Source organism: Argiope bruennichi, chromosome 9 (genome assembly GCF_947563725.1).
Source record: "Argiope bruennichi chromosome 9, qqArgBrue1.1, whole genome shotgun sequence".
In the NCBI taxonomy this organism is placed as follows: Eukaryota; Metazoa; Arthropoda; class Arachnida; order Araneae; family Araneidae; genus Argiope; species Argiope bruennichi.
Window position 1 is genome coordinate 54137515 of NC_079159.1, and position 25289 is coordinate 54162803.

Here is a 25289-nt window from a genome sequence, read left to right on the forward strand (position 1 = left end):
AAAATCGATCTTGGGGAGTCATTTAAGAAAAAAGCCACCTTTAACTGGAATTTATATAGCCTTTTCTTCACAGGTGGTTGTTACAGATAAGTTGTCACTGTAGATGTTGACAACTGGCGAATAGGATTAAGTACTGTAAAGAGAAAAAGTTACAGTTGGATCTGTACACAGAACTGAAGATTGCTGGAGGATAGGAAAGCGATCAATATGTAGAAATTTCAAAATACAAAAATACATATTGCAAAATGTATTACATTTTCTTACTAAAAAAACAATTGTGTAGAGTTATTTTTTATGATTATAAGAGAATAAACACGAATAAAATTATCAAAAATATTCGCATTTAAAAATAAACAAATATAAGAAATTTTTCAAAATATTTTATAGTATATTTGTTGAAATTTCATAATAATTTTTATTTCTCGTTCCGCTTTCTACATTTTTTATTCGACTGAATTTCTTTTTACATTTGCATTATAAGGGCTTGATTCACTATAATATATCTAAAACTCAGCTGAGTTTAAAGTAAAAATTTTGCATCCAGTTAAATAATGATTTGTGGAATAAAAGCTAAGAATAACATTATGTTATTACTTTTTAGTAAACGGTTTAGTGAGTTTTTTTAGCAATAAGTTCGGTGAACAAATTTTTTTTTCATTTATTTTCCATTTTAAGAATGAAATCGATATATTTTTTTTTTATCACAATTGGTATATAAACTTTTTATTTGAAAAATTTTGAGTCGATCTCCAAAATTACTTTTTTAATTGAAAATCCAAGATTTCTGTAAAAGTTAGATATAGCAAACATTCCATATTTTCTATTTCACTTACTGAAAAAAAAAATTAAATGCATTTAAATTTATTATTTATAAAGATTTTTATATGCTAAAACAAATCTTTTAAAAATAATTCCAAAATCACATTTCATTTTCTTAATAAAATACAGAGCATTCTGATTATATAATTCGGAATTTTAGACTTCCATTTTTTAGGAATAGAAAAAAATTTGGAATAGAAAAAAAAACTTTATGTAAAATCACTATTTTCTTTTTTAAGCGATATCTTTTAAATATGTTAGCAATGAACCGACATTTCAATAAAACTTTCTTCTCATATGTAAGTTAATAACGCCTAATGTTTGCTTAAAATATAAATATCTATTATTTTTTAATAATTATTATTTAATATTAATTAATATCAATATAAAATAATTATTCTTGATGAAATACTAATACAATTATTCAATATTGAAACGACCCTTAATTTTTGTCTCTTTAGTACAGAAATCCACTTCGATAGATGAAAACTTATTTATATAATCTAAGTTAAAAATTCATTGGTAGTAAGTGCTGTTTTTGCTTTCTTTTCAGAGCTTAAAAAATTGCCAGATGATTCCATTAAAACAAAATTAAAACTGTTTTTTTTTTTTTCATTAACTAGGGAATAAAGAGCGCAGAATAGAATATTCTGGATCGGGAAATCAAGAAATTAATATAATAAATTCAAATCCAAATTAAAACTCATTAATAAACTAATCATGAACATATTTCACGGAATTTAAATCTGTTTCATAAATATGATTTTAAATTTTATATCTGAATATCAATGATAACATAATACTGATGGAGTTTCGAAATTATTTGTAAAATCGCCTGCTTTTAATTCTATGTTTTAAAAACATTTGAAATAAAACCAAATATGATTTGCCGTTACTTTCAATATAATTCTCTAATGAATAAGTTTGTACCAATCTTGATTTTAATATTCGTGAATTTTCAGTAACTTTAAAGAAATCAACTCATTAGATAAGATGTAGAAATTTCTCTTACAGTAAATTTAGATAATTTAATTTTAAACTCAGTTCGATAAATACTTAAGGCTAAAAAAATTAATTATTATATTCCAAAACAGTTCTTAAACATTTTGATATCATCCAAAATATTCATAAAAATATATTACTACAAATACTGTAAATAAAACCCTATCTATTTATTTATTGCTGCCTTTTCTTATTTACAGATACAGAAGACAAAAATTTATAAGAATAACATATTAAGAAATTGAATAAAAGAAAAGAAAGCATAGTTTGTTTGTTTTTTCACAACTAAATTTAAAAATGTTGAAAGAGAACGATAACGAAAACAAAAAGAAATTGCATAATGAATGGCAACACCATTTCAAGAAACGGAAAAGAAAAAAGAAACAAAGTGGATGATTTATCCACATATCCATTAACTTCCGTAAACATTAAGGCTCGTAGAGCTTCAAAACAGAACACTCCCAAAATTGTTGGCATTTTATTAACAGCAGAATAAATTAAAATTAACAGGTAAAACTGGAATTAAATGAAATATAAACATAATATACTTGAGAATTCATTTATTAAATTTTGAAAATCATTCAATGCCGAGCAAAAAATTTATCGTTCTAGTAGAGAAAAGCATTGTTAATCTTTGGTAGGAATTTGTTGATCGATTTTTTTTTTCAAAATAAAAGTGAAAATTAAAGATAAATACGCAAAATTTGTTTTGAAAACCATTTTTTTCCGCGAAACAAGTTTTATCCGAATAATATTTAAAACATTCGATTCCTAAACGCATCAATTTGAAGTATAAAAATTAAAATAATTTACTAATACATTTTACACAATTTTTCAAACAATATATTTTTTCGGGCATTAAAAGAAAATGTCAATCATTATTTGTATTTTTTAACTCATTAGTAAAAGAACATAAACAATTAGATTTCTTTTTGAATTAGAAAATAAATTTAGCCTGTTTACAAATTGAAAACAACAGTAATACCTATTTTGGATGATATCAAAAAAGCATTATTTATTTATCACAGTTAAAAAAGTCTGGGGGAAAGATTAAATCTAGGAAAGGTGAAATGATAAAAATGTAATTTTAAAATACAAATCCACTATAATAAATTTTTTTTCGTTTTCAATTTTTTTATATACATTAATTCTAGACAGTAAAAATTAAACATATAGTTTATCCTACTATACATTCAACTTATATTTTACGTTGCATGCATATTATTTGATGGTTAAAACTTAATAAAGTCATTAAATAAAATAAATACTTTAGATCACAAAGATTTTAATGTATGTTATAGTGTAATGATGTATAATTTTTCCATTTACATAATAACTCAAAGGTACTTCAATTATTATTTCATATTTTTTGCAAAAACTTCGATCGATCAACTGTAGAATATTTATTTTTTAATTCAAAATTATTTTTTCTAACCGTAGCCAATGGCTTACCTTTCTGGATCTCGGCTCCATACGATTTCTGCAGCAAACCTGGCATGTAGTTAAATTAATCAATGCAAGTTAATAAAATCGATAGTCTTATAATTAAATTAAAGGTTATATATATTTCATTAAAAATTAGATATCAAATTAATTAGGTAAAATAGCTCTTTTATTAATGTTTTTTTTTAATTTGCAATGTTTTTTTTTTTAATTTTTAAATCAAAATTTGAGCGAGAAATGAAAAATAATAAAATCAACTGCAATTTATTAAAAAATAGAATAAAATTTGCCCATTAAAATCAACTATATACTATATATATCCTCATATACGATGCATTCAAGTATCAATTAAGCAAAATGATATTTCATATGCTTTTTAAAGTCGAAACTGTATGTAAATAATATTTAAGTTAATCTAAGTAGTAATAAATTATCAATCACTTCCTGATATTTATGAAATTTAAAAAATAAAAATTAAAGGTCAATTAAAATTAGTTTATATAATTAATTTGCAATACATTTTTATAAAAATAAAATAATAGCGTGTATCCTAATACATGAAATGAACTATTAATAATAAGAAAAAATAATAATAAATCTATTTCTTAGACGTTAATAAATGAAATAATTTATAAATCGTCTGAAGGGGGAGATAAGTTCGTGGTAAACAAGCCATATTCCCGACATCTTTGAATCAACAAAACCACAATACGAGTCATAAATATCTGAATAAGGGAAGAAATATCTCCTGTGGTTCCACCCATTTAGAACCATACCGTCCAGATAAGAAACTGTTCTTTTTCATTTCAGAGTATTCAAATCTAATTTAGGAAGTTAGTTCTTGAATTAATTGACAAAACTATTTCAACATGATTCGAAGAGTATCAGAGCATAACATTAAGCATTTTGGATTAAAATCTGAAAAAATATACCGTTTCGAATTAAAAAATATAATATCTATATAATATAGTTTCGTATGATTCATAAATCAGCTCTTCGTTGCTGATAGAAACTAGAAATCCAGGCTCCCATTTTTCTCCAGAACCCAAAATATCGATCATAGAAGTTCGCATGTATTCACTAGACGACTCATTATACATGTACAGCTTCTTTGCTTATTTCAAACTTTCTTTGAATTTATCAGCCATAGTATTTTATTTATACTACAGGCAGGGGTAAGCTGAGATTATTCAAAAAAATGGATCGTTGAATTTCCGTCTAATTCATAAGACCAGATAAATAAACCCCTCAACAAAATACATGCGCTACCGTACTCTTGCGCACACTCCTTCTCCCAACACAGCTAACTGCTCAACACAGCGTGAATCAGGCAGAGTTTCCAACTGTATGTTTTCCAGATTTGGCGCTTTAGTCCTTTCGTATGAATTACTCATTCACTTGAAGGGCGAGAAGTTGCCAGTTTTGTTTTCAGGATAAGAACTTGTTTCTAGGATCGATTACTGTAATCATGTGTTAACCCTATTGGCGCATGCGCTGTTGTTCTAGGACGCGAGAACGGCTTTTTTGATCGATATTTACTATGGTCGAAATTCTATTTAAAATTAGTTTGTATTTAGTTTTATCTTTAATTTTAATTTGTATAATATTTAGAATGGGATTCGAAAGGAATCTAAAGAATATCTACATATTCATGATAAAAAAAAAATTAACTGATTAAACTTTTCATAGAGGGTTTGAGGGAGGTCATGGTTGTTAAAATGCGAACACGTGTATCGATTTTTATACCACTCCGTTGGAAACAAAGTATCTTTGAATTCAAACTGTGGTGCCGATGCCATGACGCGCTGGCTGTAATTTATAAGAAGGTGGAAGAATGCACTCGTGAAGACTTTAAAATATTCTATGTAAATAAAAAATAATTGCCGTTTTAATCAAAATTTTATGGCGGGAAAATTTGGGTTTTTCTAAAAAAAATATTAACAAATAATTGTGTTAAGTTTATTAAGGAATTATATAAAAATATAACGTTTTATTGTTTAAAATAACATTATATTATTTTTACTATTTGATTTATTTGTTATTATTTGAATTTACACCTAACAATAAAGGCAGTTATTTGTTTTATAAGGAGCTGACGTAAAAACGACGTATAAATGAAAAGATATATAATCAAAATTTTAATAGATAATTTTGTTTATACAAGTTAATACTGAAGCAAATTCATCTAGAAGTAATTATTTTTTTTAAAAGTAATAATAGTTTATAGTATATAATACTAAAAGCAATAGTAAAAGTTAAAAATAAATTTATCATAAAAATGCGAAAAATTATATCTTTATTGATATCTAGACCTCTTATACTTTTATGAAAAATTCTACATTTCGTATTTTAAGTGATTTATACATATACAGGTAGTCGTTTAGTTAAAAAAAAAAAAGAATTTAATCTTCATTTGATAGTAATTCAATGTGTTGGTTGTCTGTGAGCATTAAGATTATTGCTTGAGATATTAAGACAACAATTTTCCTTTAAATACAGCATGGAAGCATTAAGTACAAAATCGAATTAAGAATGTTTCGTCACAAAACATTCTTAACAAACCTTTTCTACATTCTTAGCCTTCTCAACAAACAAAATAAGTACGAAGTTTTTATTCAATTCAAGGGGGGGGGATCTCATCATAGCCGGCCTTTTCTATGAAGGGGCCCGGACGCAAGAAACCATTTGGGGCCCTAAATATTTTGCAAAGTAAAAAAAAAAAAAAAAATTACAAACACTAACATATATTACTATCGCTTGTTTATTCAATGCGTGATTTTTTTTTGCTATTAATGACTGCAGAAAAAAAATTATCTTATTCCAGAATATCAATTTAGATGGAAACAAATATTAAATTTCTTTGACAAAAAAAATATTGGATAATAAACAAATTTACCAAGATCTTCCAAAAAGGAAACATAATCAAAAAATATGAAGTTTCTTGTCATGAATGATCTAACTATGAATGGTAGGAGAATGTTAAAAAAAAAAAAAAAATGGAGGAGTAATTGGAAAACAATAGATACTGCTTCGTTGTCAAAAAATGAAAAAATTGTTACTGAACCTTCAGCAGGTAGAATTACAAAATTTTTCACTAGAGTAAAATTGCTTTATTAGTTTCTAATGATCAATCCAGAATTCCCAGAAGAGTATCAATTTTAATAGAACAGTCTTTTAAAATTATTCATTCATTCACTCGAGAGTCCTTATGAAAGAAACAAAATTAGTGAGCGAATCTAGTTACTGTGACGTGGCGAACGTTTTATTTTGTTGAGAGGGGGGGGGGGAGTTGAGAAAAAAGAAGACACAAAAATACTGACTTTAATGACGAAAATTCGACGATTTAACTATGTTTGAAATCTTTTAATATAAAAAAATGTGCCTAAATTGAAAAATAAAATATCATAATAATTACCATTTATTAAAATTGTTCTATAGTATTATTTTCAACAATAATTTTTATTGTTACGATAAAATTCAAATCATTTTCTTTGTTTCATGAGATACTGAAATTATGTGATTTTCTTACACTGAAAGGAAAGAAAGAAAAATTCTGGTTTTTATCTGCGCTATTTACATGACGAAGCAGTGAAACTGTATTACTGTAGAAGACAATGTGCAATTTAAAGGTAGATTTCCCAGACATTTACACTTTTTATGGCTCTAGGATAACAATAAGTAAACTTCCTTTTTTTTTTTTTTTTTTTTTTTTTTTTAGAGAATCATGAGCAACTGAAAGAAACACAACCAATATTCTAGAAGAACCAATTAGGCGACAAAGGGGGGCTAGTGTATAATATTTCAAAAGAGCAAAAAAAAAAAAAAATATATAATATTTTTTTTCTATACGGTACTAAAAATAAAATTAGCGATTAGCTCTTTATTTTACACGATTATTAGAATGTATCGTAGATATTGAGATAGACATTTAAAAAAAAACTTTATTTGAAAAATATTAAAAAATTATTCAAGTATTGGTTAGCTAATGTATGAGATTTTAAAAAATTAAATCAAAAGTGACAGTATAAATATTATATTTTCATATGACAACTTTTATGTATATGATGTGCGGTTATAACATTAAAACATTGGCAAAAATCGTCTGATAATTTTAAATATCGCTTGATGTCAAAAGACAAATATTATTTTTTCTGTATCCATTTATAAAACTGTATCGATCGTTTGAGGGAATTAAAGACTTTGAAAAATTTAGTTAAAAAATTCGTTAAAGACAAAAGGTACAAGGTACTTAAATAAAAAAAATAATTAAAAAAAATACGATTTTTAATTTTGTTATTGAATTAACATTAATAATAATTTAAAACTTTTCAATTCATAAATGATAAATAATTACGAATTTAATTAGAGAATTATATATATTTTTTTAGTTTGAAAAAAATACAACTTATCAATGAATTCGAATTGAAAACGTTTCTTTTAACCATGTCTCATAATAAATATTTCTTAAGAAATTTCCATGATTTGCGAAATACTTGGATAATTTTTAAGAATTTGATTACAAAGTGGTATTATTTCAGTATTTATAAAAATTAAATAAACATTTTCCTTAACAGTGTCTTACAAGACTGGTGTTTAGGATCAGGGCAGCAAATCTCCTCTAGCCCTCGTTGTCTATCCTTTAAATATCCTTGCTGTGGAACCTTCTTTTATTCATTTCAAGTTGAACACCTTCAAAGTGTTCATAACTTGAATTGGAATTATATTATTATTTTAATTAATTATTCTGGGTTAATTCTGTTAAAAAAATTTTGTTAACATTAAAAGCATTTGTTTATTAAAAATTACTTAAGATATATTTTTTTAAAAACTGATTTTTTTTAGTGGATTTAGGTTTTTATGTGAGATAACGAATTTTTATGCAACTAATTTCCACATAATTGCTCGTCTTTAGCAACGTTATCGTTAGCCGTTTTACACGTTGATTATGCATTCGGATAAAACATCACGGCAGTATTAATAAACACTTACAACAGCGTAATATGTGTAAATATTGTACATAAAGTTAGTTTTTCTATTGTGGTAACATTAAATACCATGCCCACAGACGCTGTGTTTGTATCTTCATTGTGCATACTAATTCATCTACTAGTTTAACATTCCATCCTGTTTTACTTTCAAGAAAAATAAAATGATCATAAAACAAACAACAATATGTATTATCTGTTCATCAATGAATTTTTTCAAATGAATGAATATAAAGTGCAATTTAATGAAATTAAAATGGACGTTCACATGAAGTAGGATGGACAATTTCTCCTAGTAGCAAATACAGTTTGGGCAATTTCGGATAATCATTTTTATCATGTGAGAACAAGATGTTGTTTTGGCTTAAGGTTTTTGAAGCGATTTGAAGGCAACAAATTGTTGAAGTCTCAAAATTCGTAAGCAACAAATTGGCGATTTATCTCTTTTTTTTTTATTTTGGAGACTGCTTTCACAGTATAGCTTTTTAAATATTTATCGTCTGCTAATGTAGTTTTATTTTGGAGTCGGCTTTCACAGTATAGCTTTTGAAATATTTATCGTCTGCTAATGTAGTTTTATTTTGGAGTCGGCTTTCACAGTATAGCTTTTGAATTATCTATCCTCTGCTGTTGTAGTAGTTCCCTTGGAAATCACAGTGTTATTGCCTAACTCGTGCAACGTTTTTTAAAAACAAACCAAACAAGTTAAAACATTGTTTGTTTAATCAATAAAGATTGTTGGTACAAGGACATTTTCAACTAATTAAAATAAGGTTGTTAGAAAATAATGCAGAAGGTTATCACATTTGGCGCTTTATAGGCAACTAAAGGTACAACTTGATTTCCAAATTATACATTCTCTGAATTCTTACTAATTGTCTCAATTAATTAAAATCATTAACCAGTTTAAACCGGTTTGAAACAATCACAAGACTATCAGATTACGCATGCGTCGATATTTAGAAAAACGATGGTTTATTTCATCTCAAAATCGGTCGAGCTCCAAAACTTTATTTGCCAGCTAGAAAAATTGAAAATGAAAGTTTAAATATATATATATATATATATATAATAGAGAGAGGGGGGGGATACAGACCAATAGAGAAGTCTCGTGATTGTTTCAAACCGGTTTAAACAGATCAATGACTTAAATTAATTAAGACAAATAATAACTTAAAAAATAATAATGTTCTCACATGATAACTTGAAATTTGCGATAGAAGATTTCATTTTTTTAAATTTTATTTATTACATTCTTTAATTAGAAGAGTCAAACATTTTAAATAAAATATTAAGGAGCTAAAATTTTCAAATTATTTTATATTTATTTCAATAAAAATACAAACTCGTTTTTTTTCTAGATGTTATAGTACACACCCGAGTATCCGGCCTAATATGGCGGAAGGGTAGGCCGAATAACAAAAAAGTCGGATAGGCCGGTGTGCTATGAACTCATTTCTTTGCTCACCAATGTCAGAAGACAAAGTTTTTATTCCCAAATTCACTGTTATAATACATATTTTTTCATTTCTTATTGAGTACTAAGGCCTCCATTTATCTCAAGCCACGTAGGATGAACGCGGCCGCGGTCAGGTAAATCATAGACGCAGTTGCCAGTAATGTGTCGAGTTAAAATAGAAGGCTCTGTACTGGTTGTTTATATATGTGTATATACTGCACTACACGTTTCAAAAATTTATTAGAGGAAAAGTAAGTTAAAGGATATAAACTGTTCCCATTTTAACATAAATTCTGTAACGACTGACTTAAATGCAGAAAACAAACAGAATATTAATGTAAATCGTAGTCCTAATTCTTAAAAAAATTGACTCAAACTGATTTTTGTTTCTTACTGATATATGATGACACAGATATGAAAACGTAACCGTAAGAAAAGAGTCAAAACTTACAATTTTAAGTTTTTTCAAAAAGTTCTTATTAGATTACTGCTTCTGCATTTAAGCTCGTAGCAGATGCCCGCTTTTAATGTCTTTGCAATGTTGCCAATGCAACGCTTTGCCTTCCTCATTTAATTATGATAAAAGAAAACTAGGCCAGATACTACGGAAACCGGATGGTCACAAACCGGATATTCGGGAGTGTACTGTATAATCATATTTATCAAGATGTTGTTGATATGCAAAAAATAGTACATTAGATTGTTGTTTCAAAATTTATTAACTGATTTGATCAAAATAACGATTTGAGAAAAATTGTGAGTAGGAAACATTCCCCCTTTCTATCACCATGTCTCTGATACAAATTAAGAATATAAACATTTTTTTATAGATAGTTGGGGGTTAAGAATGTATGGAAAGACTGTACAAAAGAAATTGTTTTAGAAAGACATTTTTGAAAGTTTGCCATTATTTAAATAAACAGCATCTTTGAATAAAACTTGCTCGAGCATAAAAATAATATATGAGTCTACCTTTTAAATCGGAATATTTTATTTTCGAGAACATTTCCTCAAGGATCTCTATTGATAAATTTGTGTGTAGGTGTGCGTGTCTTACTTTCATCAATAACAAATAAAGATATTGCTTAATATACTCATTAACCGAAAATACAATGAAGCGTTTAAAATCTCGATGTCAATAGACCGGAAAATTAATAAGCCAAAGAAAATATTTTGAAAGAAGGAAAATTATTTACAGGTAGCCAGTTGAATATGCTTGTAGAAGTTTGATACTGTTTAAATTTCTATTCTTTTTGTAACATTGCTCCTAAAACCTCCTTTAAGGCAGACTCGTTGATAAAGACTCGTAGGAATTACGCTGAAATGTCTTCAGTAAGGTAATCGCTATGGCAAGACTTAGTTGATACTGTTTTCTTATTAGTGGTAGAGTATTTTTACTTAAAGTGGAATTGCGGAAACACTAGCAGCTTCTACACCTGACAGAATGTATAACATTAATAAGGAAAAATAATTCAGGAAATCATTTTTAGTTGACACATTTCTTAAAATATATACAAATTGTATTTAGCTAAATTTCTTTTTATTTTCCATAAACTAAAACTAATAATTGATTGTTCCTTGCATATGGACGTATTGAATGTTTTTGTATCTGAAAAAAGATCTGTGATTGGTGAAGATTTAAAAAGCTATGCTTTCTTGTTACTAATGAAATAAAGAAAAGGGAAGTAACGTAAATTTCTCGTAATATTCATAGCTTCCCAAGGTGTTTACACGTGCACATTCCAAGTTTGCTAGATTTGATTAAAACTTGGTTTGTGTTGATACCCAATTTCGCTGTATCAGGTGGAGGTTAATACTGATACTCGTATCTGATACAACCAATTACTGATACTTTTCCCATCAAAATGAAACTAGATATTCGATGAGTATCAGTTTTCGTACTTGCGCCGAGATTAGAGTTATTTTGATACTTAATTTTGTAATATCAGGAATAGATTGATACTGACACTCCATTGTACCTGACACTTTTACCTGATAATTATATATTTGAAACATCGTTTTAAAAAGCTGAAATTTTTTAAAAATATGTTTCGCTAAGTATTCGTTAAACGCTTCGTGGAATATTTTTTCTTTGCATATATTACTATGGAAAAAATAATTTTAATTGCAAACAAATCAAGACTAATTTGACTTTTTATTAAAGTTTTCTTCAGATTTTCTCTATTCTTTAAATGTTTATATTAGATTTATTCGCAAAATGTCATAATTGCCGCTATACTTCAGTTAAGAATTCCAGTTATTTCAGGACGACTATCACAAAACCATATTTCATTTTCGAACTTTTTTTATTTCACATTACAGTTACATTTTAATCTCCAGTTCCTAGCCATTTCGTAATTCAAGTTTTTTTTTTGGTGACCTCCTGTTTCTAATAGATATCATACATCGTTGCTGACAATAATACCGGAATTACAGGCCACAGTTCTCATAATCACCGAAACTTGGAAGTCCAGACACCTTTTTGGTTGGAAACAATAATCGTAAATACTGTAGTTTGGCAGTTTGAATCAGCTAAAAGATAGCTAAAAAACTAGAATGTATTCCCAACCGGCCTATTTCAGCTGATAACATTTGTTTTGCAATTAGAAAAAAAAAAAAAAAAAAAAAAAAAAACGAACATCAGAAAAGTGGGAATTAATAAAGGAAGGAAAAAAGCTGAAAGTAACCTGATAAAATTCAGGAAATTTCTTTTTGTCGGAAGAACACGTGATTCCACTTCGCATTGCCAACAGATTCGTCGATTTAGAATATCCGTAAAAGAATTCGCGTTACTTTTTTTCCAAGCAGGAAATATGCAAGAAGTGTGAAATGCGGAAATATTCAAAGTAAGGTAAGTTCATGCACATTTCAAGAAATGATGAAATGCATATGAGGATGAATTCAACGCTAAAAGTAGTAAATTCATCGATGTCAAATACTCTTTTTAATTTTAAAGTATGAAATGAACCATATGTGTATTTAAAATAATTGGCAAAACCATAGAACCAGCCCAAATCCTCGAGCCCCAACCACTGGTCCGATCCTTACCTCCTTTATTTCTATTTATCCTTATGGCCCCTAGATATGCTATCAATGGTTGCCTTTCCCCAACCATCCTCTAGGTCTCTAGTATAAGCATATCTGTGACTAGTATGAACAATTTTTTTGTGACTTTTCAACATTTCACTTACATAAATAACCAGCTGAACGGTCTCCCTAAAAACTTTCTTGTATATTCTCTAAGAAAGGCGAATGCTTGTTTTACATGCGATTTTCTCAATTGATTAAAACCAAAATTTGATTGAAATTACATTCAGAACAATTGTGATTGAAATAGCTTGTGGGAGTGGTTCCCCGAAAACTTTCGCATACTTTCTAATAAAGGTGCTATACCGCAGAACACCTTGAACGGCATTGGCGCACAATAGTTGCGAAATATTAACCTTTGGCGTGAATTTAGTATCTTTACTGCAGCCAACCATGCGATCTTTGGCTATTAATCTCTAGTTTACAGTTAAAGTGGCAAAAGAAGCATCCGAAAATCAAATTTGTATTTCAGACGAGTTTTTCTAAACTGATTGAAACAAAAATTTCATGCAGAACTATATTTGCAGTCATAAAATCCCATACCAAATTAGATATATTTCAGGCATTGTAGTTTTGAATTATCGCGTTAACATGCACCTGAAACATTCAACTCGCTTGTTTGATTTGCCTCAAAATTTGGGAGGTGTCTGCACTATGGATTTTAAATCTGTGCATCGAATTTTATCAATCTAAGTCTCTTCATTTTGTAGTTTTCTTGTTAACTTATATTCGAAAATGAGAACAGATACACTTTCTTTGAATAGAGTTTATTCAAAATTTGATAGAAATCCACAAATTTGTGTAAAGACCGTATACTATATTTCACCCATCTAATTCAAGGCGTTTTTGAATTGTCACAGACATATATTTTCCAGAAATGTATTTTTCGAACTCAGAGAGGTCTAAAACGTAAAGATTCGTCAAAATCACGATTTCAAATTTTTTGACGATTACTATACTTTCTCTGTATTTCGAATACGAGAAAGTAAAAAGGATTACCAGTCCCGTTTTAAATGTTATGCGACCACTGGAAACTTCCTATTCAAATCTAGAATAAATTTATAGAAACAGAACTGGCTTCTTATTGAACGCTTCAAATTCCAATTCGGACGCAAGTAGCTTGTAGAAAAATTTAATATTTCATCCGTGAAAAAACATGGAATTAGAAGTCTTTTTTGTTATTTCTGTGGAAATTGTTCTAAGGAAAAGAAGTGTGTCATAGAAATCTTGATTACTCGGGTGCAATAGGTTTATGGTGTAATATAAATGTTCCAGATTTTTACCATACAAATTAATATTAGTAAAAATAATTAAGAATTTCTTAACTCTTGATCATCGAATACATACTTATTATTAAACTATACATATTTTAGTGCAAATATATATATATATATATATATATATATATATATATATATATATATATATTTTGGAATAAAATTCTCAATTTTTATTTCTGTATTCTCAACTGTATTTTTTCCTTTATCGACTCCTGCTTAGGTCACATTCAGATAACCAATGAATAAAAAGCTGTCTTTGGTTCTAAAAACAATAATTTCACCAATAAAAGGCAACTTATTGAAAAAATAAAATAAAAAAGAGGTATAAATGTATAATATAAAAGCTATGAGCCAATATATTTCATGCTTTTTGTAGTTTATATTATGAAATTAACAGAGATGATATCCACTTCAGTAATAATTTTATTTATTAACCTGGTATTGGAGATATTGGATCAATGCAAGACTTAGAGAGAATATTATTATATTTCAACTTTCCACTACTGGGTTAGTTGAATTTAATTCATCCTTCTTATTATTTCTTTCGCTTTTTCCTAAACGTTACCAATAATTTTATTATTATTATTATTATCCTTACGAATGCAGCCATTACATCATTTGCTTTCTTTTGTGAACAGTGGACATGAATACTGTTACGAACCTGTGATGCTGCTTCCCAGCATAGTTGGTTCCATGGGAGGTCCCAGAGCTTGGCGACTATTTTGCAACTTGGCGACGAATTTGGAGACTTTGGCGCCAAAATAGATTATACCTGAAACATCGAGAATTTTCCCGATCCGTCCAGTAGGAACGGAGATACGCCTCAAACGTTCCTGATTGGTTGAGAGGTTTCTAGCCCCGCCTCCTGAGACCTATAAAAGGAGCTGCAGCGGACGGTGAATTGAGTCGTGGACCGGTGGTGAATTGAGTTGCGAACCAGGAGTTGGAGAGTAGTCGGAACCGACGATAAAGAACTGGCCTTCCAGAGATAAGCGGAGCAGCGACGGAGTTAAGCTAGTGCTGAACTAAGCTGCGTGCTACTGTCTGTAGTAGAGACTGTTGTATGCTGCACGTCTCGGCTGAAGATAATCGTCTTCTGTGCTGTATATAGTTGACGTCTTTGTGCTGTCCTGTGTGTCTTCGTGTAAATAAACGTCGTTGTTTCATTTTCTACTGCCGCCTGCTGATTGAGAGTTCTCCACACCATATAACTCCCACTATCCAAACGAACCCTGGAAATTTCGTAACAATACACTATGCTGCTGGTGGCAGCCTTTATTTCTCTAAGAACATTAAGGGTAAATGTTTGGGGGGGGGGGGGTACGTGCATGAGTTGGAGGAGGGATTAGAGCATTTCACCAAAATACATAGACGGGTATACACACTGGAAATTAAAAAAAAATAATAAGAAGAATTTTCAAAATAAATATAAAAGCAGTAATAAATTTAAAAAAATACACATTAGCAATTACACAACCGTTAAAAAACAATTTTTTGAATTTTAAAATAGAATTGAATAATAATAATAATAATTATTATTATTATTGTGCTATCATAATTTTGGAAATTATCAAAAAGAAATGACAAAATCTCGCTTATTATTTAATTGATTAAAATTCTAATAAAAAAATCGTTTCTATTTGCATATTCCTACCTTCCAAAATATATACGTGCGGAATTTGGCACCTCTAGGTCGAACAGTCTGTCCTGTAGTTGGCGAAAACACACAAAAGACCTGTTAATTTATCTTTGATATTTGTAAAGATGAAATGAAAAAGTATTAGATTAAAAATCAATGTGAGAAAGAAAGAAAAGTTAAAGATCAGATTTATCGCTGAAAAAGATAAATTTCAATATTACATTATTTTTTTTAATTTAAATTCTATTTAATATAATAGGCAGGTGAGGATGGAACTCATTCAGTCATGGCAGAATTCTCAATTATGTAATGATCCTTCTTTGAATGGTCTTTACAATGCACTCGGCACATAAGATTATTATTTTTTTTTTTTCCTTTTCAAAGAAATTATCCATAATTCATTAAATACGCAACAATCTTGAAATACAATATGTTGGCACAAGCGGTTTCATCAAAACTAATATGCACTCAATACTTTGTATGCAATGAACACTCAGTTTAATAAGATGTTCACTTGATGTAATTGTACGTAATATATAATTGATGCTTAGCGTTGTAGATGCAATAGCACTTATTACTTACTCAGTACAATTATGTTACATTGAGTTACATAACTGCATTAGAGTATACAATAATTGTATTACATGTTGAGTCACAATGCAGTTAATATACTTATTCATAATATATCGTTACTCAGCAAAAGTTTTGAATATATATTGCATCAAATACATAACCTAGAAATACATAACATACTCAGCGATGCTAGGTATTGAAGATACTTGAAAGCGATTTATTTTTATTTAAATGAGAGGTAAACTTTATGGCTCTTTCTATTATTAACCCATTGACCCTCGATTATTCAGTATCAGAATATTCATAAAACGTACTTTATTATAAAAAAGGGAGGTATCGACCTATTTTCTACGTCGGAGCCGATATTACGGTGATTTTCAGAAAACGAATTTCTACGTTTCAGTCGGTTTTAAGATAATAATCGAAGAACGACTTTCTATGCTTGAATCATAATTGGAGAAACTCGTTGAGACGATTTTCTACACTTTAACCGGCTGGATATTTAAAATCTTTTGTTTTTGTTTACTTTCAGCTCAATGTCACAGTAAGTTAAATGTGTCTCTAAATTTTCAGAAAAGTTTCTTTTATTTTTCAGAAAATAAGTTCTTCAAACATCTCTATGTAATAAGACATTGGACACTCAAGCTTTCAAGATAACATTCAAGAATGTATTAAAGGTACTTGAATCACTTTAAGATTTAACGCTAATATGGAAGCATCCGTGCAGAAGATTCAAAACAAGATAAGCATTTATTCGATGCAAAATTTAGGTAAACATTTCTCAACAGAAAAAAAAAATTACTATTCTAATCGATTTACTTAAATTATGAGCAAATTAAATGAGTTTCATTGACTCATCTAATTTATTTATAGATAGCAAATTATTCATTTATTTGTATGATAAATATGTGAGATATTATCTTCATATATTATGTGATATATATATATATATATATTCAATTGGCTCATGTTTTTTAAATGTGTTGGAATTTTAAAATTTTTTACTGTTGTATGCTCTGAATGACAATACACTATTTTAATATTTTCAGAATTGATTAATTATATTAAATTTAGGTTTATAGAAATAGTATCATTTAATATAGAAATTGTGAAAGAAATGATTCAGTAATTAGATTCAGTAATATTTGTAATTATAAATAAAAAAATAAAGAATAAAAAGTAGAAAATAATTTAAAAAAATAATTACTTTTAAATATACTTGTAAATTATGTTTAAAAAAAATTGTTTTTCTCAGTTTCATTAACAAATGTTTCTTATAATGTCTACAGCTTTTATTCTAATTTTGCTTTCAAATTTATAGGTATACCGCTAAAGGATCCAACAACAGAATTGTAATTTTAATTATTTTTACTGCTACTTTTATGTTATAACTTTTCATATTTTAGTTGATAAAATGACCTTATTATATTTTTTATTTTATATTTTGATCAATTATACTTCTTAGAAACAACAGGTTTAATTTCCATATCATCAGCGATTCCAAGTACTTATTTTGCACCTGGATTTAACTATGCGATTATGAAACAAGCATTAGTTAATGGATTTCGAATTCATTATCGAAATTACTCATAATTTGTTGCTCAAAGTCGAACAAACGATTAATTTTTTACTCAACAGATCAGTTATAATACAATAATCAAGTTTAGGAAAACGCAAATTCAAATTTTTTTGCATTGTTTCGCAGAAACATTTATATTCCAAAATTGAATGACAATTGGCTCATCAAAGTGAAATTATGGTTGTTATTTTTTACCTAATTTTTATACTGTTAATATTAAAAAAATTTTATTAATTTTATTTTCTGCGATGATCTTGCGTTTTATTTTCTTGGATATAATCCGACATATTAATTTAAATTTATTTTTGTTCCTTTTTTTTCTTTCCGTTTTTATTTTTGAGAAAGAAATGAATAATTACGTAATTAATTCTTAGCACAAATTAATTTAGCTTTCTTCGAAATTCAAGAAACTAATATGTTTATACCGTTCAACATTGGTTACCAGTCATTACCAGTTTCTGATGCATTACATATGACGCACTATCAACAAATTATTGAAGAATTGTTTCCAAAGAATTTTAATCAATAATAACAAATATTTTCCAACATTATTCCAATTTTTTAAAATATTTATTATTGACTAAATATATAAGCTAAATAATATTTAAAAAAAAGCAACACAGAACTATTTCATTGATTAAATAAATTAGTATTATTTTTAGACATTTACAGTTTTATTTCATTTAATAATTAAATTAATTTCATTTTTGCTTTTTTAAAGTCATCATTGTTCAGTTTAACATCATAACAAACTCCCATATTCATTTTTGTTACGAGGAGTGAGTGACTCCAAAGTTTTTGTATTCATGCTGTAATAAGCCTCCGGTTTTTTTTTTTTTTTTCTCTCCTTTTTCTTCTCTAACCATCCTAAAAATATTTTCACTATCCGCATTGCTGTGAGCGGTGTGACATTCGAGAAGAGGATATTTTCAGCGCATTTTGCATTTTCGTTTACATATCCATTTTTTGTTGTTTTCCCATAGTTTTTCATTACGCATCCGTAATTCTGTAGTTTTCATCTAATTTCTGTTGCAACCTTGGGAAATTCCGTAGATGTTTGAGGGTAGGCTTAGGGGAGAAAGAAAGATAAAATTCGATATTTACACCAAAATTATAGTGAGTGATCGAATTGCATTGAACATCGACAATGAAGGCTTGTAGAACAGGTTAAGGGTCAAGTGCATCTAGTTTTTAGTTTAGTTTAGTTATATTAACGTCCCGTTGTAAAGGAACACTAGGGCTATTTTGGGACGGACCTCGTAATTTTGAACTGTGGTTAGATGACGAGGATGACACCTGAGCTGGCACCCCCCTCTCCACACACACCCGCGGGAGGACGTTTGGCATGACGGATTTAACGTGCAGCAGACCCCATTACACGACGGTTCTTCGGTGGAATCGGGTCTTGAACCTGAAACCCTACTGCTCACAAGCCGAGACCTTACCACCAGGCTACCGCGGCCTCCAAGTACATCTAACAAAAGCATATGCAATATGTAGAATAACGAAACTGAGTAACAAGATCAGAATTTGTTAGAAGCCTCTTATTTTGCAGTAAGTATGTAAAAGAAAAATAATTTCAATTTTGTTCAAAGGCGGGTTTCCAGCTAAATAGATATGGCAAAGAAATCAATAATAATAATAAAAAACTATTAACATAATTACCAAATAAATCTGTAAACATCACGCTGTATGAATTACAAAATATTAGGATTATATTAATACTTTATCAAGTATAATTAGCAAGATTTCTAACCGTTTCATTACTTTTATTTAGCAATATATAGGGTGGTTATAATTAAATTCCCCTATAAACTGCATCCTACAACGCAAACGAGTGAACGGATTGCAACGAAATTTGGTATACAGACTATACACGAGATGCGCGCACGAAATTAAAAAACCAAAAATTTCCACCAAAGGCGCTTTTTTCGGAAAAACATTAAATTTAACATAATAAACGACCTAGTTTCTGATCATCTTGTTATAAAACCACATTAAATAAAGGTAAGGAAAAAAATAACAATGCGCTGTTTGTGGGAAAAAAAACCAGTTCAGTTTACAGAAACAAGAACAGATTAGGAGGAAATTGCACAGCCTGAGGAGCAGTTGTTAATCGTGTCTAGGACGGTGTAGGGAAAGGTGCTCCATGTGTCCACCCTCATTCAACTGCAAAATTTCAAGTCGGTGGACAGTGCGTTCAAAAGGAGATCATAACTGATCAGTTGTGATGCTTCGCACATGAAGCGTTGTGGAGTACTTTAAGTCATTCATCGTTGTAACACCTTCACGATGCACCAAACATCTTAAGTAGCCCCATAACCAGAAATCGCACCGACATAAAACATAACAACAACGTCTTCAAACGTTTCATACCCTGACCTGTTTTGCATAAAGCTTTCTCTTCTTCGTAAGCATGCAAAACTCGACATTTTTTTCCTAGAGCTGACAGCTTTTTCCGGTTTTACATTTTATAACTCATAATTCTTGTTACTATTATTGCTTCTGCATTCCGTTTTGGTCGTTTATTGTATTAAAATTAATGTTTTTCCAGAAAAGATGCTCTCTAGTGGACATTTTGGAACTAAAAATTTTTTTCGAAATTCCTTGAGCGCATCTTGTGTATAGTGTGTGTACCAAATTTCGTTGCAATCCTTTCACCCATTTGCTTCCTAGGATGCTGTTTATAGGGGAAGTTTAATTATAACCACCCTGTACTATGAACTCCAAATGTCTGTTTAACCCTTTGTACTCGGGAAGATAATTCGATGCATAGTTATCCATTTAATACATGGACCTGTTTATTACACTAAAAAAGTAAATACATGCAACTGCTTTAAGTTGAGTTTCCCTGAAAAATGAATCTACATTCTGTAGGTATTTTTAACAATTAAAATTTTAAAAAAATGAATAAATAAAATGTCAAAATGATGCACCATCTTGAATGGTGACTGAAAGAAGACATTCGTGTGTAAAGGGTTAAAATATCTGTATACAAAAGGGGATGCTGCGAATTCATAAATCAGCGTAAATAATTGAAATACGTAAATATTCTCATAAAGTTACCAAAATAAAAGAAAAAATAATCCAAAATAATTCATTCAACTGTAGATTAAACTAGAAATATGTTGAAATGCCAAATTAAATTGATCTGTTTATTAACTCTTAACTGTTTTGTTATGTTCATTATCTAATTAGATGATACCTTGCATTTCGTGAAACGTGCTGTCTTAATGAGTCAATTAAGAATCCAATAAATACTTGAATTGTTTGTGGGTTATGCGTGCTTTTTGTATAGAATCATAGCCTCTTTGAAGATTTAATTTCAGTTTATAAGTTTCGGAGACGATAATTCGATGCACGAGCTCAAAAATTGAGTGGTTAAAAGAAGAGCCTATTATGCTTTCTACGCATTATCGCAAAATGCTTAAATCCGTGACTGATGCTTTTCTTAAAGTATATTCAATGAGTTAGATAATTTCTGTCATTTTTTTTTTTTTTTTTTTGTTGATGATTGATTGCTATGATATTTTGAGATCTAAGAATTTTCCTCAAAATGCTTTGTAAATTACAACTGCCATTGTTAGATATAGATCATTATGCCATAATCTGTTTCGCGAGTCTTCATTATCTATATAATTGGAATTAACGGATCTTTATGATTTGATTGTCCGCCAAAATCGTTGGATTTCAACAGTTTCCTCAAATCTACCAAAAATGATCCATATGATTTTGAGGATACATACATTTTGTTAATGAAGATAAATTGGTCGGCGATATTTCTTTCACGTTTTACAAATAGTAATCAAAAGTGCCAGATTTCGATTTTGATTCGGATTGAAAAAATATCTTGAGCTGTCCTTTATTTTTTATTTTTAAGCAGAGTCGCCGTGAGCATACCTGGGTTATCAGGCTAAGAAAAATTCAATCTCTCCCCCTTATCAATATTTATTTAAAATTCACAAGAAAAGCCAGGTATAACAATTTAATCTATCATTTATTTTTTTTAAACTTAACAATATTAAAACACACAAAAGAGGACAATTTTTATTTACTTTTATAACAGCAATTTAATATTAGTATTTTTAGCAGCTAAAGCTCATTAAACGATTACTAATGAGAAAATATATATTATAGTTAAAAAGATGCGGATTGTAATTTAATATCTATTTAGAAGCAATTTGATAAACAAGAACCTCTTTATTATAACATTCCTAAACGATTGTCAAGGATCACCTAATAGCCTTACTTGCAAGTAGATCGTGCATGTCAAACTTTATTTGAAAAAGCCGGTTAAATTTAATTCTTAGATTTTAGAAAAGTCTATTTTCCAATTCTGTTGAAGGCTTTTATTTAACAATGAATTTTACTGCATTAAGTTAATGGACACTGCCTATTCCATGTTGGAATATATTTGATTACTGATTGGAATGTTATTGTTTTCCGTTATATGTAGAAATATAATAATATAAAATAATCAATATCCGGGTATTCTGAATGAAATACACAAGAAATTAAAGGAGAAGAGAATCATTTGTTTAGAGACATGATTCAAGAATTATGGAGAACAAAAGAAAAACATTTTAAAAAGTCAATTCGATGCATGATTGTTCATCTAATACAAGGACTTGTTTATTGCTCCAATATAGATATATAATTGGTGTAAATTGAATTTCCCCGAAAAATTAATCTATATGTTTTTTTACCACTCTGTAGGTATTTTTATCAGTCAAAATTAAAAATAAACAAAACGTCAAAATGATGCACCGTCCTGAAAGGGAACCTCAAAGGAGACATCCAGTGCAAATGGCTAATTAATGAAAATTGTAGTGAGTGTTGTTTGAAGTGCGCAATATAACCTCACTTGCTTATGTATTAAATGAGACAAAATTTGTGAAATATCCCACATATCTGTATTATTCACTATTAGTACTGAGATTCATTTAGCAAGTGCGTATCAAGTGCTGTCAAGGTGGAATATTTTCATTTTGGTTTTAATACACTCTTTATAATAAGAACATAAACAGATTTCAAACACAGGAAAAGTTTTAAATTATAATTCTGCTTAAGATTTTTTTAGTCAAAATAATTTTTTTTAAATGATGCTGCTGTAATTTCAATGTTTTATTTAATTTTTTAATGTAATTTTAATGTTTTAATCAAATTTATGGAGAATCTTTTTTTTTTGTTATATTACTGTAATTTTAGTGCTTTATTTCATCTTATAGAGAATCTTGAATTTTTTTTTCTTTATATTACTGCACTTTCAGTGCTTTACTTATAGAGAATCTTGAATTTTTTTTCTTTATATTACTGTACTTTCAGTGCTTTACTTATAGAGAATCTTGAATTTTTTTTCTTCTTTATATTACTGTACTTTCAGTGCTTTACTCATAGAGAATCTTGACATTTTTTTGGGGGGGTTCAAAAATTTTTTTGGTCATATTATTGTAATTTCAATCCTTCGTTTAATCTTATGGAGAATCTTGAAATTTTATTTTGCTGAAACCTTTTTTTTTGTTATATTTATTCCTATTCTATATTATTTCCTATTTATTATTTATATTCTTACAGTTTCAGTGCTTTATTCAATTTTTTATTGCAATTTTAATGTTTTATTCAAATTTAGGGATAACTATTTTTGTTTAAACCTTTTTTTGTTATATTACTTTATTTAATCTTAAGAAGAATCTTGAGGTTTAATTTTTCTGAAACCTTTTTTTTTGTTATATTTATTTCTATTCTATATTTTTCCTTATTTATATTATTATAGTTGCAGTGCTTTATTCAACTTTTTACTGTAATTTCAACGTTTTATTCAAATTTAGGGAGAACTATTTTTGTTTAAACCTTTTTTTGTTATATTACTCTATTTAATCTTAAGGAGAATCTTGAAGTTTAATTTTCTTGAAATTTTTTTTGTTATATTTATTTCTATTCTACATTATTTCTTATTTATATTATTACAATTTCAGTGCTTTATTCAACTTTTTACTGCAATTTCAACGTTTTATTCAAATTCAGGGAGAACTACGTTTGTTTTTTGTTATATTGCTGTAACTTCATTGCTATATTTACTCTTAAGGAGAATCTTGAAGTTAAATTTTTTCTGAAACCTTTTTTGTTATATTTTTTCCTGTTCTATATTATTTTCTATTTATTATTTCCTAGTTATATTATAACAGTTTCAATGCTTTATACAATTTTTGTTTTCGAACCTTTTATGTGCATCGATCAAGCAGCTGCAAGCCAATTATAAACATTTCAGGGTCGGGAATGTCTCGTAGGATATTGCAGCGACATAATGAGTGCTTTGAAGAACTGGGAATGATGAAAAGACACTTAGCTGAACTGAAATGTCTAAGTCGTAGATTAGAAAGCAGAAGGGAAAAAAAAAAAAAAAGAAGTGGATGCGATATCTTAACGAGTACTAGTATCTTTCGCAATATCGAATTCCTCGCAACTCGAAACTGGCTCTTGGAGGGTAACAAGGAGTCACTTCAGAAAGACGAAGACGCTGCTGTGAGACATTTCCGCGGTTTTTGAGAAAAATATCCATCGTGAACCCAACTGTGGAAGGAAAACTCTCGGTTAGGAAGTCATTGTGGCAGTGTTTATACCGTTCTCTGAGCGTTTGTTCAAAGCTACAAACCCAGATGATGATTCTGCACTGAATCTTGCAGAATGTGAACTGATTTGCCATTGAAAAACTTTTGAACCTCGCTGGTTTTATTCAAATGAAAAATGTTGGACTTATTTTTGGATTTCTTATCTGTGATTCATGTATTGGCTGAATGCTGAAATGAAGCTCGAAAAGGAATAACCAAGTGAAATATTAATAGATTTATAGATAGGACCTCTATTAATTGATGGATTTTTGGTAAGTATACATAAATTAATAAGTATATTCAACAATTTTATGTTGTTTTTTATTTTAGCTAATGTACCTAACTCTTTTGTTACACAGCAATAAAAATTTGCTTTTTCATTAGCCGGATTTGAAGAAAGTTCGAAATGTTGGAAGGCTAAGACAGAAGTTGATAATTTTGAGGAGATACTTCAGCTTCGTTTAGAGAAAATAAAGATTAAAAAACAGAAAATCTTAATAATATATTTTTAAAATTTTTAATGGCTGCTTAGATTTGTATGTATTTGTATGTTTTCTTTCGTGATTTTTCGAAAAATGTTTAGTTCTTCTAGAGCCGTAATTGAATCATGGACTTTTAATTTCGAACATCTTTAATATATTTCTGAGTAACCTTACAGTTTTTAAAAAACCTTGTTTCTTTTTCTTCTTTTGGGAAAAAAAAAAAAAAAAAAAGAAGCCCATGATTCACTTTATTTTCGCAGTACGAGATTTCTGTTTCAGATATCATTGATGTCAATATTTCCCGGATACAAGGATTTAAAGTATGCTTTCTAA

The 25289-nt window shown here is 28.6% G+C and overlaps 1 protein-coding gene across 1 annotated transcript in view; it reads left to right on the plus strand.

The window, feature by feature from the left end:
- The first annotated feature begins 24508 nt into the window (after window positions 1-24508).
- Window positions 24509-25289, plus strand: part of LOC129983808 (protein split ends-like) — a 146671-nt gene continuing 145890 nt past the window's right edge. The window contains exon 1 of the mRNA XM_056093449.1: window positions 24509-24746. The gene's annotated coding sequence lies outside the window, so the exon portion shown is untranslated. The remainder of the gene's footprint in view (window positions 24747-25289) is intronic.